This window comes from Solenopsis invicta, chromosome 8, assembly GCF_016802725.1.
Source record: "Solenopsis invicta isolate M01_SB chromosome 8, UNIL_Sinv_3.0, whole genome shotgun sequence".
NCBI classification, from domain to species: domain Eukaryota; kingdom Metazoa; phylum Arthropoda; class Insecta; order Hymenoptera; family Formicidae; genus Solenopsis; species Solenopsis invicta.
In genome coordinates this window covers 12,779,911-12,795,554 of record NC_052671.1, presented here as the reverse complement: position 1 = coordinate 12,795,554, position 15,644 = coordinate 12,779,911, and the positions used below count along the sequence as shown (strand labels likewise).

Here is a 15,644-nt window from a genome sequence, read left to right as displayed (position 1 = left end):
AGAAGATCCCTCGATGCAATTAGTAGTACTACAAAGTGCACAAAGCCGGTAGTCAGCAATACTGGGCTGCTGCTGGCGAAACACCGGCAGCGACCTGTTTTGTAATCTCGCGGTATCCACTTTACCGTCCTCCCTCTCCCCCGTCCTCTCTCTGCGCTGCCGCTCTCCTCTTTTTCAAGAGTCGTGATACGAAGGGGCGGGAGAAGGGGGAGGGAAGGAGGGTTCGCCATTCTCCCTCGTTCTTTTTTGCCTCGGCCCCGCGTTCGTGCGCCCGCAGCGGACGCAACGTGCACTCTCGGCGAGCGCTCGCGGACGGCCCCATCACCATAGCGACCGCTTAATTGGAGAAGGATCCCCGTAATAAAATCGTCGAGTGCCCCCGCGTCGCGGAGTGGAACAAATTCGCATAACATCCCGCGAGGAGGAGCGCGACTAATGTCAGAGATCAGAAGGGATGGAGGAAAGGGGGAGCGCAAGAGAGGGTGCGAAGACAACAGGCCCACCCACGTTCTTCGCTTCTTCTTCGTTCGGACCCGATTATCGCGTGAAACGGATCGCAGCTTTTTGTGTTTGCGTTAAAGTGATCGTCACCGAGACGCGGGAAGATGTGTTTTATATCCGGTAAAGACCAAGAGTTGACTGAGTACACGGAAGAAAAAAGTTTGATAGTAATAATCAAGCTTTGATGATATAATTTTAATTAAATATTCAGTAAATGTAATCAAATATTTACTAGTGATTATTTAACCGTTTGATAATCATTTAATCGATTGCTGTTTGGTTGCTGTTAATGTAATGATTAAATATTACTAAATTATTAAAAAAAGAAGTGTTTAATTTTTAAATATTATTATGTCTTACTTCTATATCCGTTTTTTAAACACTTAGAAACGTTTTAGTTTCAAACAATGTTAGCGTTTTAGTGTTTTAAATGTAAACATCGTTTAAAACTAAAATATTTTTTAAATATTTAATAAACGGTGACAGAAGTAAAACATTTTAATATCTTAAAATTAAACATTTTTTTTAGTGTGGTTATACTAATTAGACATTTAATTAAAATTCACCGACATTCAAAAAAGAAGTTTAATTTTAAGATATTAAAACGTTTTATTTGTCTCCGTTTTTTTAAATATTAAAGTTTCAGTTTTGATGTAAATTTAAACGGTGTTTTATCATAAAATATTATAAATGTTTAAAGCTAAAATCTTTAACAGCTTTAAATATTTTCGTGTTTTAAATCTAGTTTAACATCTAGTTTTAAACACTTTTTAAAACATTTTTTAAGTATTTAAAAAAGCCTAGAGAGAAATAAAACATTTCAATATTTTAAAATTAAACACTCTTTTGAATGCAAATATTTACTAACATTTAGTAACTGATATTATATTTGATTAATAACAATCAAACATAATAACAGTAATTAACAGTAATCAAATATTATAATAACAATAACCAATCGATTAATAAACAATTATCAAACAATTACTAAATATTACTGAATTAGTTATGTTATAACAATTAACTGAAATTATTTTTCAAAATTTAATAATTATCATATAGGTTTGATTATTACAAAACTTCTTTCTCAGTATTAAAAATAAAATAAAATATCATATATATATATATATATATATATATATATAATGTTTGTTCATTAACTTGCAGACACATTTTACTGTAGATCAATGAAAATAATAAATCTAAATAGGAAAATAAATCTTAAGCCGTTATTCATAGTCGTAAATAATTTTTAATCTTTGATTAAAAATGTAATTAATTACAAATTTATTCACACGTTCATTAATTTTGTTTTTCTGCCAATGAAAAATTGAAAATTAGTTATGATTCAATTAGTTACGACTATAAATACCAAACCAATCTTAATTAATGTCCTAATCCCCTTATGATAATACTAAAAATATTTTACGCACAGTTAATATCCACTCGATCTTTTTGTTATTCGACTAACAATGAGAAAAAAATATATCACTTTATTTGCAATCGCTCTCATCGTCCAGATGTAACGCAAATATAATATTCGGAACTATCCGTCCCTTCTAAACCCGATTCATTGTCATATCACATCATCGTACCCTTTAATTCGCGACCGAATAAAATACGCAAGTGGAGCGATAAATTCCCGTAATCGCCTTTTACATGGACTTCACGTGGACATTCCGCGGAGATATCCGCCCATATCGCTCCCCGACCGCAAAGGCACCGTGACGCAAATAACGTCCTAAAACGCGCTGTAAAACCCTGCGTACAATACGCGCACCCGAGGGGGGCACCTGACATCGCAAAAAACGCCGTAAAATCGCCATCGAGGTCGGCTTAATGTCGCGGGAGTCCGAGGGCTCTCGCCGCATACGAATGAAATGAAAGAGAACGAGAGAGAAAGAGAGAGAGAGAGAAGGGAGAGTGACAGAGAGGAAAGAGGGGAAAGAGGGGAGAAAAGCACACGCGGGCTCCCTGCACCCGTCGCGCCGTGCCGCGTGTGTAACTGCACGAGTCGCATAAACGTGCCCCCGAGAACATAACTCATTGCGGTAAACGGGCGCCGCGGCACGCCGCGTCAAATTAACGCCGTGCCTCGAGAGCAGGCCTTATACGTTACGGAGAGAAACCGGCCGGTACGCCTAAACCACTCGCATCCCCGTCTATATTAAGTTAACATCGCCGCGCGAAGGAAAATTACGACTATCGCAAAATTTAGTGCCATTTGTGCCGTTAATTAATCGCTCCATTAGTAGTTGCCCCATGTAGTTGCGCTGGGTTTTTGGTATTTAAATTCAGACGAGCTTGGACTGGAGTATCGAGCTTCCGCGTGTATGTATAGTATATGAAACTTGCATGCATGCAGTCAGCGGAAAAAACAATCGATATAGTGTCGAGTATGCAGTAAGTAAAGTGTCAGTGGAATGAATAGTGAATAGAGCTTTCAGAAATACAATGAAATAAAATTATCTCGTTCCGATTCTTTCGCGCTTACAAAGTTCAATTTCGTCTGTTCACATATAAATTTCATTTATTAAATCTATTTACTTGCAACGTGTTTATGTCAGCTTGATTCGTTTCTTATTTTGTATAAAAAAAAAAGGTAAGAGCACTTGATGTAATTAATTCAATTTGATATTATCAGAAGCTATCATTAAAATTATCGTAATATTTAATAAAATACAATTAATTCTTTTTGCACAACTTGAAATACATTGAGGCAAAACTTTTTTAATTGTTACCAAATATTGAGTAAAATAGTGCCCATGTATTTAGTTAATCAAAAATAATTTTGCTTTACTAAATATTTAGTAAGTATAATTAAATTTTATATAATACCTACCATACTATGTATAGATATTTAGGAAAGTAAAATTATTTTTGAAACAAATATATTACAATAACACTCGTTATTACAAAACATTTTTTCAATGTTATTTTATTTCAAATTATGCAAAGAGAATTAATTGTATTATTGCATTTAATTATTATAATTTCAACATAAATTTCCAACTCCAACAATATTATATTGAATTTATCGAATGCTCTGAATATTTGGTTAAGATAACAAAAAATAATATCACTTTTTTAAATATTTTTTTTAAGTATAATGAAATTTAATAACATTTATTATAAATATTTAGCAAAGTGAATTATTTTTGGTAACGTTGTATTTATTTGGCATTATTTCACTCAGCATAACTATTATCAAATTTTTTTTTCAGTGCAGAAAATTGTTTGTTCCTAATAATTAACGTTAAAAAGCTGAAAAACAATTTTCTATGTAACAAGTATTAAGCTTGTCATAAAAGACATTAGAGAGACAGTTATAATTGACTGTCGATTTTTCCCAGGAGCTCGTCGTGCGTAGCTAAAGATATCGTTCCTTCCATCGTGTTTGTTCTACGTAGGGCTATGTTGAAGAAACGGTCAATGTAATGAAGTGCGTTATACAGGAACGCTCGCGCGGCCGTAAAAGTATATTTTATTAACGCTATTCGCAGCCGTTGTAAACGTGTTACAACCTCACGGAGGCGTAATTATATTTTGTAATTCCGACGCGAGCACGCGGCCCCATTTCTTTCATCAGCGGTCTAGCGGGGAGTATTAATCACCCTAACGTATAGTTCTCCGGCGCTTTGTAGCATCGACCGATAAAAGATCGCCTTAAATCGAATAGCTTTTTAACCGGAACTTCGCTTCTGCCACTTATTATCTTAAGTGGACTGCTTAAAAGATAATTGTTGCACGCGATCGGCCCTCTGAGCAACGGTCTCATTTTCAATTATCCTCATTCCATTGCCAATTACGCCCACTCGCGAAATTACTCCCGCTTCCCCGTTGAGCGTATTATACAGTATCGTTAAGCGGGGCGTTATTGTAATTTTATTTCTAATTTTATAAGTATAATTTTCCTCACGCCAAGAGATTCGTAACAAAATTTCTCCACTTCCACTTATACTAATATCTAAAAATATACAGCAAAATGAAGAAGACCATAAAAATATTTCTTTCCCTTCAGAATGTTTTACCTATACGAGTTAAAAACTATCGAAATTTAGAAACTAAAAGCTTCTTTAGGCTTATTTTTTTTTCCTAATTAACGACAAAAATTTTTGTCGCAAGTGCCCGAATTTTAACTCTGAAACTGGCTGCAAAGAAGAAAACAATTTGATTTATATAGTGGTTTTTGTAGCAAAAATTACTATATTTTTATATAATTTTAAATAAATAACTTTAAGCGAATAAGTGGATCTAAATAAATTTTTGCACGAATATTTATTAGAGTTATAGAAATATAGAAATTTTGATTTAATTGATTATACTACTTTTCCATTACAAATAAATCCTGCAAATCACGATTTTATATAAGAATCAAAAGTAAACAAAAAATTAAATAATTTAAATCAATAAGTTAATTGTGCTCAAATTCTACACAGATACTTGTGATACTAGAATATTGTAATTTAATGATTTGTGATATAACCCATACATCATTTTTAAAAAGTTTCAGTTATTACTTTTACTCTTATCTCTATTGCACAAAAAGGATAGTTGTCAAGTCGAAAATCGTTCCGATCAATGTAAATTGGAAAAGCGTGCCCCGAATACGTTATCAATGTTTCGTCAGCCCATCGCGCGACCGATGTTTAAATTCAAATACTTGCCAAAGTACGGATTAAGCATTATTTATAACAAACATTTATTTTTAATATTTATGTAACTTAGAAGAATTCGTAATAACGAGGTCATGAGAGTTGAATCTAGTATATATAATTTTAATTTTTACTAGCTTTTTCAACTGTTAATTGTCTTTATTTTTTTTTAGACAAAAACATTTTTAATTTCAAAAATTACCAAAGCACAATAAAATTATTACAAAAAAATCCAATTTATATTTGCGTTTATTTTAAATTAATGGGAATTATTAACGACTGACAATGACTATATGTAATACAAGAAGATTAAGTCTTTAACAATAAAATAAGCATTAATTCCTTACTCACCGGCACGACGCGCAGCAGCGGAGTCGTAGTATTACGTTGATCTGCAACATACAAATACGAAATCTAGCATTCAAACGACACAATTAACATAAAAACACTAATATAATGTCACTCACCACAGGGTTGCTCCGCCGTTGCCCGATGCCTCCCGGGCCTCCGCTTCCTCTCAGATTACGACGATGCACGATACATCACTCACGAAAAACAGATTAATTACGATCGTGCGCTAATTATCGAAGCAACGCGCGACGGAACTCCCGGCGACATCACCACGTAGCGAAAGAGACGCACGACCGCGCGAGGTTATGATCCAGAATGCGCAGATCGATATACCGTCGGAACGTTTATTTCATTATCGAACACGAAAACCCGAAATAGATGCGTGTACCAAGCCAAGCTATTCGACATCGTTGATAAAACGTAAGCTGATCCGCGATGCGTTAGTCGGACGAAGCCCGCCGAGATTCGTGCGGGGTAAATTAGCCTTGACCCACACACGCCGTCCCGCAACAACAACGCGCGTGTCTCCGAGCAATCTCGCTGTCTCGTCCGAAAGTTTATTTCACTGCAGGTTACTCACGAAGACTCGAACGTATGTACGTGCAAAAAGAATTCCATTCGCGATGTCGATGACGTCACACGAAGGAGTACGCGTACGAACGGCACGAAGTACGCGGCGAGAGGAGCTCGTCGACCGTACACACACTCGACGAACTTCACACTGAAGCCACTCGCGTCCGTCGCCGCACGGTCCACGGCGAAGAATCAACACACACGTTTCACGACGAGCGTCACCTTGCTACACAACGCTGCGCATAAACAATCGACTCGTACGCACCGAGATACACACGGCGAGGTCGGAGCGATCCGCCGAAATACGTTTGCGTAGCCGCTGTACCGCCGCCGTCGGCCCGTCGACTGCCGACCCATCGACCGCTGGCCCGTCGCTCGTCGGCAGAGGAGCCGCCGAAATACGCACGTCGCGGCCGCTCCTCGTCGCTCGTCACACGATTGCCGGAATCGAAAATCGAGCTTCCTGCGGATCTACCTACCACCTACCGCGATGAATGCGACACGAAATTGATCAGCGATCCACCACACGTCCACCTGCCGCCCCCCGCGATGCCGTACTACTAAAGTGGCGCCGCGCAACGCCGAATTGACACTGATTGTGAGCGATGAACGATTCCGAAATGTCACGGTCGGTAAAGTGTGCACTTTCCAAGAAGAATTTTTTCCAGGAAAAAAATGTATACATTTTCGTACATCTTTTTCCTGAACACTCCTATTCGCTTCGAACTTTTACTTGTATACGATCGTATCGTTTGACTCAGTTATTTATTTATAGCGTTTATTGAGAAAACTGATTCTAAAATTCTAATTCCTATTTATAATTGCTTTTCTATGAGAATTCTTCGGTTTTTTTTTTTACAACTTTTTGACCACATTGAATCAATCGATACGATCGTACATATGTAAAAGTTTGAAGCAAACAGCAGAGTCCAGGAAAAAAAGTACTCGTTGCCGATACGAACGGCAATGTATACATTTTTTTCCTAGAAAAAAAAATTCTTTAAAAATGCGCACGTTACCGAGCGTGACATTTGGGAATCACTCATCGCTCGGCGTCAATTCGGCATTGCGCGGCGCCACTCTCGTGGTACGGCATCGCGGCGGGCGGCAGATGGACGTGTGGTGGATCGCGGATCGATTTCGTGTAGCATTCATCGCGGTAGGTGGTAGGTAGATCCGCAGGAAGCTCCATTCTCGATTCCGGTAATCGTGTGACGAGCGACGAGGAGCTGCCGCGATGTGCGTATTTCGACGGCTCCTCGGCCGACGAGCGACGGGCCAGAAGTCGATGGGTCGGCAGTCGATGGACCAACGGCGGCGGCACAGCAACTACGCAACGTATTTCGACGTGCGCGGATCGCTCCGACCTCGCCGTGTGTACCTCGGTGCGTACGAGTCGATTGTTTATGCGCAGCGTTGTGTAGCAAGGTGACGATCGTCGTGAGACGTGCGTGCTGATTCTTCACTCGTCATCGTGCGGCGACGGACGCGAGTGGCGTCAGTGTGAAGTTTGTCGAGTGTCGTGTACGATCGACGAGCTTCTCTCGCCGCGTACTTCGTGCCGTTCGTACGCGTACTTCTTCGTGTGACGTCATCGACATCGCGAGTCGAATTCCTTTTGCACGTACGTCCGAGTCTTCGTGAGTAACCCGCAGTGAAATAAACGTTCGGACGAGGCAGCGAGACTGCTCGGAAACGCGCGCGCTGTTATTGTTGCGGGACGGCGTGTGTGGGTCAAGGCTAATTTACCCCGCACGAATCTCGGCGGGCTTCGTCCGACTAACGCATCGCGGATCAGCTTACGTTTTATCATCGATGTCGAATAGCTTGGCATGGTACACGCATCTATTTCGAGTTTTCGTGTTCGACAATGAAATAAACGTTCCGACGGTATATCAATCTGCGCATTCTGGATCATAACCTCGCGCGGTCGTGCGTCTCTTTCGCTACGTGGTGATGTGGCTTCGCCGGGAGTTCCGTCGCGCGTTGCTTCGATAATTAGCGCACGATCGTAATTAATCTGTTTTTCGTGAGTGATGTATCGTGCATCGTCGTAATCTGAGAGGAGGCGGAGGCCTGGAAGGCATCGGGCAACGGCGGAGCCAACCCTGTGGTGAGTGACATTATATTAGTGTTTTTATGTTAATTGTGTCGTTCGAGCGCTAAATTTCGTATTTGTGTGTTGCAGGTCAACGTGGTTTTACGACTCCGCTGCTGCGCGTCGTGTCGGTGAGTAAGGAATTAACGTTTATCTTAGACTTAATCGTCTCTTTATTACATATGAAGACATCGTCAGTCGTTAATGATACCCATTGATTTGAAATAAACGCAAATATAAATTGGATTTTTTGTAATAATTTTATTGTGCTTTGGTAATTTTAAAAATTAAAAATATTTTGTCTAAAAAAATAAAGACACTCAACAGTTGAAAAATCTAGTAAAAGTCAAAATTATATATACTAGGTTCAACTAGCATGACCTCGTACGTTATATGAATTTTGAATAAGAAATATCAAGCAATATCAATTATCGCGTGTAGCTTTTCTTTTAAATATTGTAATCAACTAGAATCTATTTTACACATTATTGTTCTATGTCGCAATTTATCCGTGTTGAAAACATATTTTTGTGAATAGATTATATATATATATATATATATATATATATATATATATATATATATATATATCTAAGATTTAATTAATACATAATTTAATTCTTTATTGTGCGTTTATTTAACTTCATACGTTGTTACATACAAAATATTGCATTCTATATCTCTGGTCTCACAATTACTACAATTCTACGCTACATAAGACCATATATTGTAAGTATTAAAAATAAATATTCGTTAAAAATAATGCTCGTTTTGTAATTTGGCAATTATTCGAATTAGGTCGCGCGGTGGGTTGACAAGAGAGAATTTGTCTTAAAAATTAGGAGGTCGTACAAATTTGGTACTAACAAATTTTTTTTTAAATATTATTAAAGATATCAAATCGCCAAATTAGGTATTCGTTCCGTTTACCAAATATTGACTTTAAACATCGATCGCGCGATTGACTGACAAGAGAGAAGTTTATTTTTAAAATCGAATGATAACCATATCGAATACTAGCCGTATTTAATAATTGTAAAAAATATGATTTACTCTCTAAATTTTTTGGAATGGAATTTCATCTAAAAGAGTGGAATTCCACTCTAAAAGTGTGAAAATCCTGCCACTCTTTATCAAGACAGGATTTTCACACTTTTAAAGTGGGATTCCATTCCAAAGATTTTAGAGAGTATAAATAGTATAAAAATTAATGACAAAGTCAAACACACTTCTGCCTTTGTAAGAACAGAAACGGAAATATGTTTCTTATGTCGTAAGTATCTTCTCGACAACATTTTAATTTTTTTATAGAATTATTGTTTTACACACACAACTCGCGATAATTTCTAAATTGTATCGTTAATTTCTCAGTACAAAAAAATAAATAACTCTTACATAACATTACTCCTAATAATTAAGAATGTTGAAGTTCTTTTACAAATTCCCTTATGAAAAATCTTGTGTAAAATAAATTTATCAGATTATGAAAAATAAAAAGAAACAAAGTTGACGTGACCAACTTTAAGACCATGTGAATTGTCTTAACATGTTCGACCAAGACACAAAATCTTGCAAATTGCACGCTGTGAGGGGCGTTTTGTTTTCTATATAAACATACACGTGCACATAAGCGGATTATGAAGTTGGCACTACTATGATACAAAATAGTTATGTTAAGTGTTCTGGATTATTCACAAAGAAAGGAAGTGTTCTTGATAGTTTTTACACATAGTTCTGTCTATTGTAACAAAGAAAATAAATTTTGAAAAATGGGAGTACTAATTTCACTCTCAACACTAATTTGATGTCTTCTAACGAGTACACAGAAAAAAAATTAATATCAAATCAACAATTCATTGTTTCATATATAAGCAAGAATATAAAATCTTCTTGGAAGAATTTATAATCTTAAACAGACATAATTTACTTACATGAAGAAAATTTTTCTCTTCATGTAAGCAAATTATGTCTGTTTAACGTTATAAATTTTTCCAAGATTTTATATTGTTGCTTATATATGAAACAATGAATTGTTGATTTGCTACTAAATTTTTTTGTGTAGAGTTCTCGATATAAAAAAATTTTTTTGATTAAGAGAAAAAAAATAAAAGAAATAAAAACATGTATATGTCAAATCCGAATAATTTTGAATAGTACATACGATTCCTTTTGACGAGTTCTAGAATTCTTGATACATTTCAGTGGCTTTGCCCGAAAAAGTAAAAAAAATTGGGATTGAATTCTCAAAAATGAGAATTAAAAAAATAACCGAAACTTCAAAAATATCACTTACTTAATGTTCTCATTAAGATTTTCAATAGAATTGCACGGCGGCTAGAACTCAACAATATTATTTTTTGTTATATCGAGAACTCTAGTACTCGTTAAAAGACATCAAATTAGCTATTCAGAACACTTCGGTGCCAGTGTTGAGTGTAAAGTTAGCACCCTTATTTTTCAAAATTTATATTTTTTTGTTATAATAGACAGAACTATTTGTAAAAACCATCAAGAACTCTTTCTTTTTTTTGAAAATAATCCAGAACTCTTAACAGAACTGACTTCGTACCATAGGGATGCCAACTTCACATACCCGAAAGAGGAAGGTGGTGCGGAGGGGGCGCCGATCCCGAGCTCCTCGATTTCGCGCAGTTTCTCTCGTGTCTGAAATTAATTAACCGTGATAATTAATGACGACATTTCTTCGAACGTAATGCGGAGACACTTTTTTATTTATTTATCGCGCGGTTGACATTTTGCACGCATGCACGCACGCACGTATGCGTACATGCGGGGTATATACATCAGCGTCGAAACGAAGGGGAAACGGGAAACGTTTTGCGCGCGATAATCCGGGCAGACGTCTGCATGGGGAGATGCAAATACATACTTCTAACAGGGATCGACTGAAATTACGGGCTCGAAAAACAAGGGTCGGCAATATAATTGTTTTACCTGATTAATTTCAACGTTGCCAAGAGAATATCACTAACATTGAAAGAATTATGCTGTGAAATTATAAAAAGTAATCTCTTCATAAAAATTATCCAAAAAATTATTTACTCACTAAAATGCGTTAATCGATGTGGTATTTGAATATCTCACAATTATCTCAAGATAATTTTTGTTTGCTTAAAGTAAACAGTTCGAAATGAAAAACGTACATTGATACGAATTTTCTTTAATTTAAATTATTATGTTTTTATGCAAACAAAGCGCATCGATTTCATCATTAGTATCAGTTAATTATTCAAGCATGAACTCTCTCTCTCTCTCTCTCTCTCTCTCTCTCTGCATATTTGCAATAACTTTTTCGCAAAATAACGTAGATAATATCGATATGCTGAATCACATTACATTCGCCGTTCTGCGCTTTACGGAACTTTTTTCATTGCTCGCTTCATTGAAAAGTTCATTAAAAAAGTAGTTAGCTTATTTTATTTATATCTATTTTATCAAGGGTTAAGAAAGTTAATTTTTAAAAATGACTCATTGCCGAGTTAAAAGTAACTAATTATCGTTAATTCTAAAAAGTAAATTGTTATTGTTGTTACTACTTAAAAAATAGCGATTTGCTATATTTTCGTTACATTTTTAGTTAGCGTTAAAACAAATCAACAAGATTAAACATAAAATTTATTAATTTATGTTTTTTGTTAAAAACAAATTTAATAAAATTTTAATAAAATTAATATTATAATTTTCTGTGTTAAATTTGCAAGACTACCACAAATTTAAAGATATAAAAATGTTTGAAATGCAACTTAAAAAACTTTGGTTTTTATTAAATTTATGAATGCTGCAAAACTTATATTTATTACAATTTTATGTCTAAAAATTTTAACGTAATAGCTTCAAATTTGATTACGACAATATGATAGGTTTGTGACATTATAAACTATATTTATAAAATGATATTTTAAACTTAATAATAAATAAGAATACCAGTTGGAAATTGAAGAAATACATATATGTGTGGAAATTTACAAATAGGTTCAAAATGTAAAAACGATAAGTCTTAAATTCATTACCGTTATCAAAAAACTGTATTTATGTTATTGTCACTAAAAAAAAGTAACGCAATGAGAAAAAAATGTTTGGTATTTGACTACAATTACATGATAAAATAATTATGATTAAGAGTTTTTACAATTATAATGTTAGTAATGATAATCTTATGTTTAGTTTTATGACAAAATTTTACTTTAAATTATTAAAAATCTTAAAGTATCAAGATATGGATGGTAAAAATATTATAAAATAATCATTTCTATGTAATAAATGCATACAATCACAATTATAGTAAATTAACAATTTTTTAAGCATATAACTATTTTCCTAACATTTGCTTATTATTTGCCTCGCTATTTACGTAGTAATAATAACTAATAGCTGTAATTTGCATGATTAAAACAACTATAAATGTATAACATAAAATGACTATGAATTACAGTTGAATTACGATAATTACAACCACATTTTTTCTCAGTATACTGTAACTGGAACGGTAATGGTATTACTTCCCAACCTTGAGTTTTACCGATAAAAGTTAAACTTAATATCGGTTTAACTCGTATTTTATCTTTCCCCAGCTCTAAGAATTAGAAATGGAGAAAGAGCAAATTGAGATTAAACCTATATTGATAGAAATGGATCGTTAATAGAAGTTTTCCATGATTTTTCCATGCATGTATGCATTTGTCTCTTTGAAGCAAGTCAACCGACGATTATCTACACGCGTGAAAGCGCAATGAAGTGGGGCGAGAGAAACGTACGACGAAGGAGAATTGGCTCGCACGCGACAGTTAGCGGGAACTCGATGCGCGGGGAAATCTGCTCACGGATGACCGATCGCTTCGAAATGCGTGGCCGGAACCGATCGCGACGGACGCGGCGGACTCGTCGACGTCGACTCGATCGATCGTTCGAAAGTGGCGTGTCGTTTGTTACGCATGATTATTGTCCACCGATCAATTCTCGCGCGTTTCGCATTCGCAGGACGCGCGACAGCTGTCGTGTAATTAATTACCTCGATTCCGCGGTTTCTAATCGCAGTTATCGTTGAACCGACACACAATTCACCGACTCCTCCTTTCCTCGCGATTTCCATTTGCGGAGAGCATTGCGTTAATTTACGCAAAGAGAGAAAGAGAAAGAGTGGCTAGCTATGGTTCGTTGCGAGTCAATTATTTAATTAATTCGAATCGAAAACGGATCAAATATTTCGAGCATTTGCATTTCTGGCGTTTACGTTTGATCAGCGCTCTAATTTTCTCAGCTTATTTGCCCTTCGAAAGCAGACTCTGAAATATGCCTTAGCTTCGCGTTCATTGTCAATATTTTTTATCCTATCAATATCATTTTTAATGTCCGACTGAAGGAAAACCAAATAGATTTTCTACGAAACATCCTTTAATAAGTACTATGAATTAAATTATGCTTCGTAGAATATGAATTTAAAATTTGTTTCTCTATATAATCTGTTAGCTTCTCATTTAACTATTTGTCGTGCACTTTTTGACCAGCTACTAGACAGTTATGTTGCTTCTGTCTAGTAATTATAATTGACAGTAAAACTACTTGGGATCTCAATCAAAACGCACTGCTTTGTCTGCAGTTACTGCGTACAAAATGTACAAAAGGTGAACTCATTTGCTAAACAACAAGACAATACAATGGACTATTCAATTGATTAAACGCAAGTCTGAAGGACTGTATGTGTCTATTAATACTAGACAATACCTGGGTAGGTGTTTACCACATATTTTTACCATGGGAAAACTGCTTCAGCCACTGAATAAAATTCCAACAAGTCCTTGTCTATTTCCTACGCAGTGTTGTTATAAGTAATGAAAATGCAGTAATACTGAACAGTAACTGGATGCATGTCTGCACTAAAAAAGAGTTTAGTAGTAATCCAGCTTGCTGAAATAATTTCAATTAAATGATTAATATAATGAAATGTTTAGTAATATTTAGTAATTATATTAATACTAATCAAATATAATAATAATACCTAGTCGGTTATTAAACGGTTACTAAATATTACAAAATATTACTAAATATTTGATTACATTAACTGAATATTTAATTGAAACTATTTCACCAAGCCTTAGTAATTATTATCTTGTTTCATTATTATTACTAGACTCTTCTTTCAGTGTAGGAAAACTACATTTTTCTCAAACAGAGGTATATAGAATAAAGAAAAACGGACAAAATCGTATAACATTTACATTTAGATGCTACTTCGTTTTAGGAATTAATTCAGAACCAGCGATACAAACAAGCAATAACTGCTACAAGAACATCACTGAGGAAATATTTCAGTCTAGAGGGCAAAAAAGTTTGCCTTTTTTGGGAACTTTTTTTGAAGAAAGCTGCTACGCATATTATTCATGCTGTTACACATGTACTTGTGTATATTTAGTAAATATCTACAAATTATGATGTGATTAAATATTTATTAGCTGTTATGTTTACGTGAAAGTAAACACATTTTTCAAGTTGACAGACGCGATTTCTCAGAGACTACCGCACCTATCGATTTCAACTTTTGCATATATGTATTGCATATATGTTTTGCATATGTAAAATACATGTCTGTTTAGCATTGTGATACTTGTAAATTAATTATTTTTTCGTGTACGTTAAATTCAATGATTTTGTTAAAAAACTTGTTTTTTAAAACTTTGTTCCTTAAAACCGCGTCATTTTTATAACTTTTCGTTACTCTCTAGCGACAATTCATGCATAAACAAACACTTATTTTATGAGTATTCAAAAGTTGCTTTAGTTTTTGAGAAACCGTATTTGTTCATTTGAAAAATATATTTATTTTTAAGTTTACGTAACAAGAAAACTAATGAACATTTAGACATACCAAAATTTACAGATGTTTATATTGCAAACCGGTCCTTGTTAAAAATTTGTGCTGAATTTTTAACAAATCCAAGGGTTAATTTAACATAACGTGATTATGTTATTTGAACATTTTGTGTTAAATTGATATTTAACACTTTGTAGTGTTAAAATAACGCAATTCATGAGCAAAAAAATAATATAGTTTTAAAACATGAAGTCCAAGGCAAATGAATAAAATGTACATGTCAATATATTATAAATGCTAATTTTACTGAAAAAATACGTTTTTATATTTTGTTTCTAAACTGTGTCGAAGTGTTACATTTTTTCTATTAACTTTTTACATAATATTTATGTTATCTTCTAACATATTCATTTTGTTAAATTAACACAACAGAAGTTTGCAACGTGCGATACATGTTAAAAATTCAACACAATTTTCTACCTATGTGCATATATAGAGGTAAAAAAATGTAAAAGTGTAGAAAAATATTCGTTCAGCAGTTTTTTTTCGAAAATAAGCAAACTTCGCGCTTTATAACATTCTCCATTAAAATCTCAAACTTGAAATTGAAATTCATCCACAGCCCGAAAAGAATCGT

General features: G+C 34.9%; 1 protein-coding gene across 1 annotated transcript in view; it reads right to left on the bottom strand.

The window, feature by feature from the left end:
- The window catches only part of LOC105200681 (netrin-1), a 309,346-nt gene that overhangs the window by 287,238 nt on the left and 6,464 nt on the right, over positions 1-15,644 (bottom strand).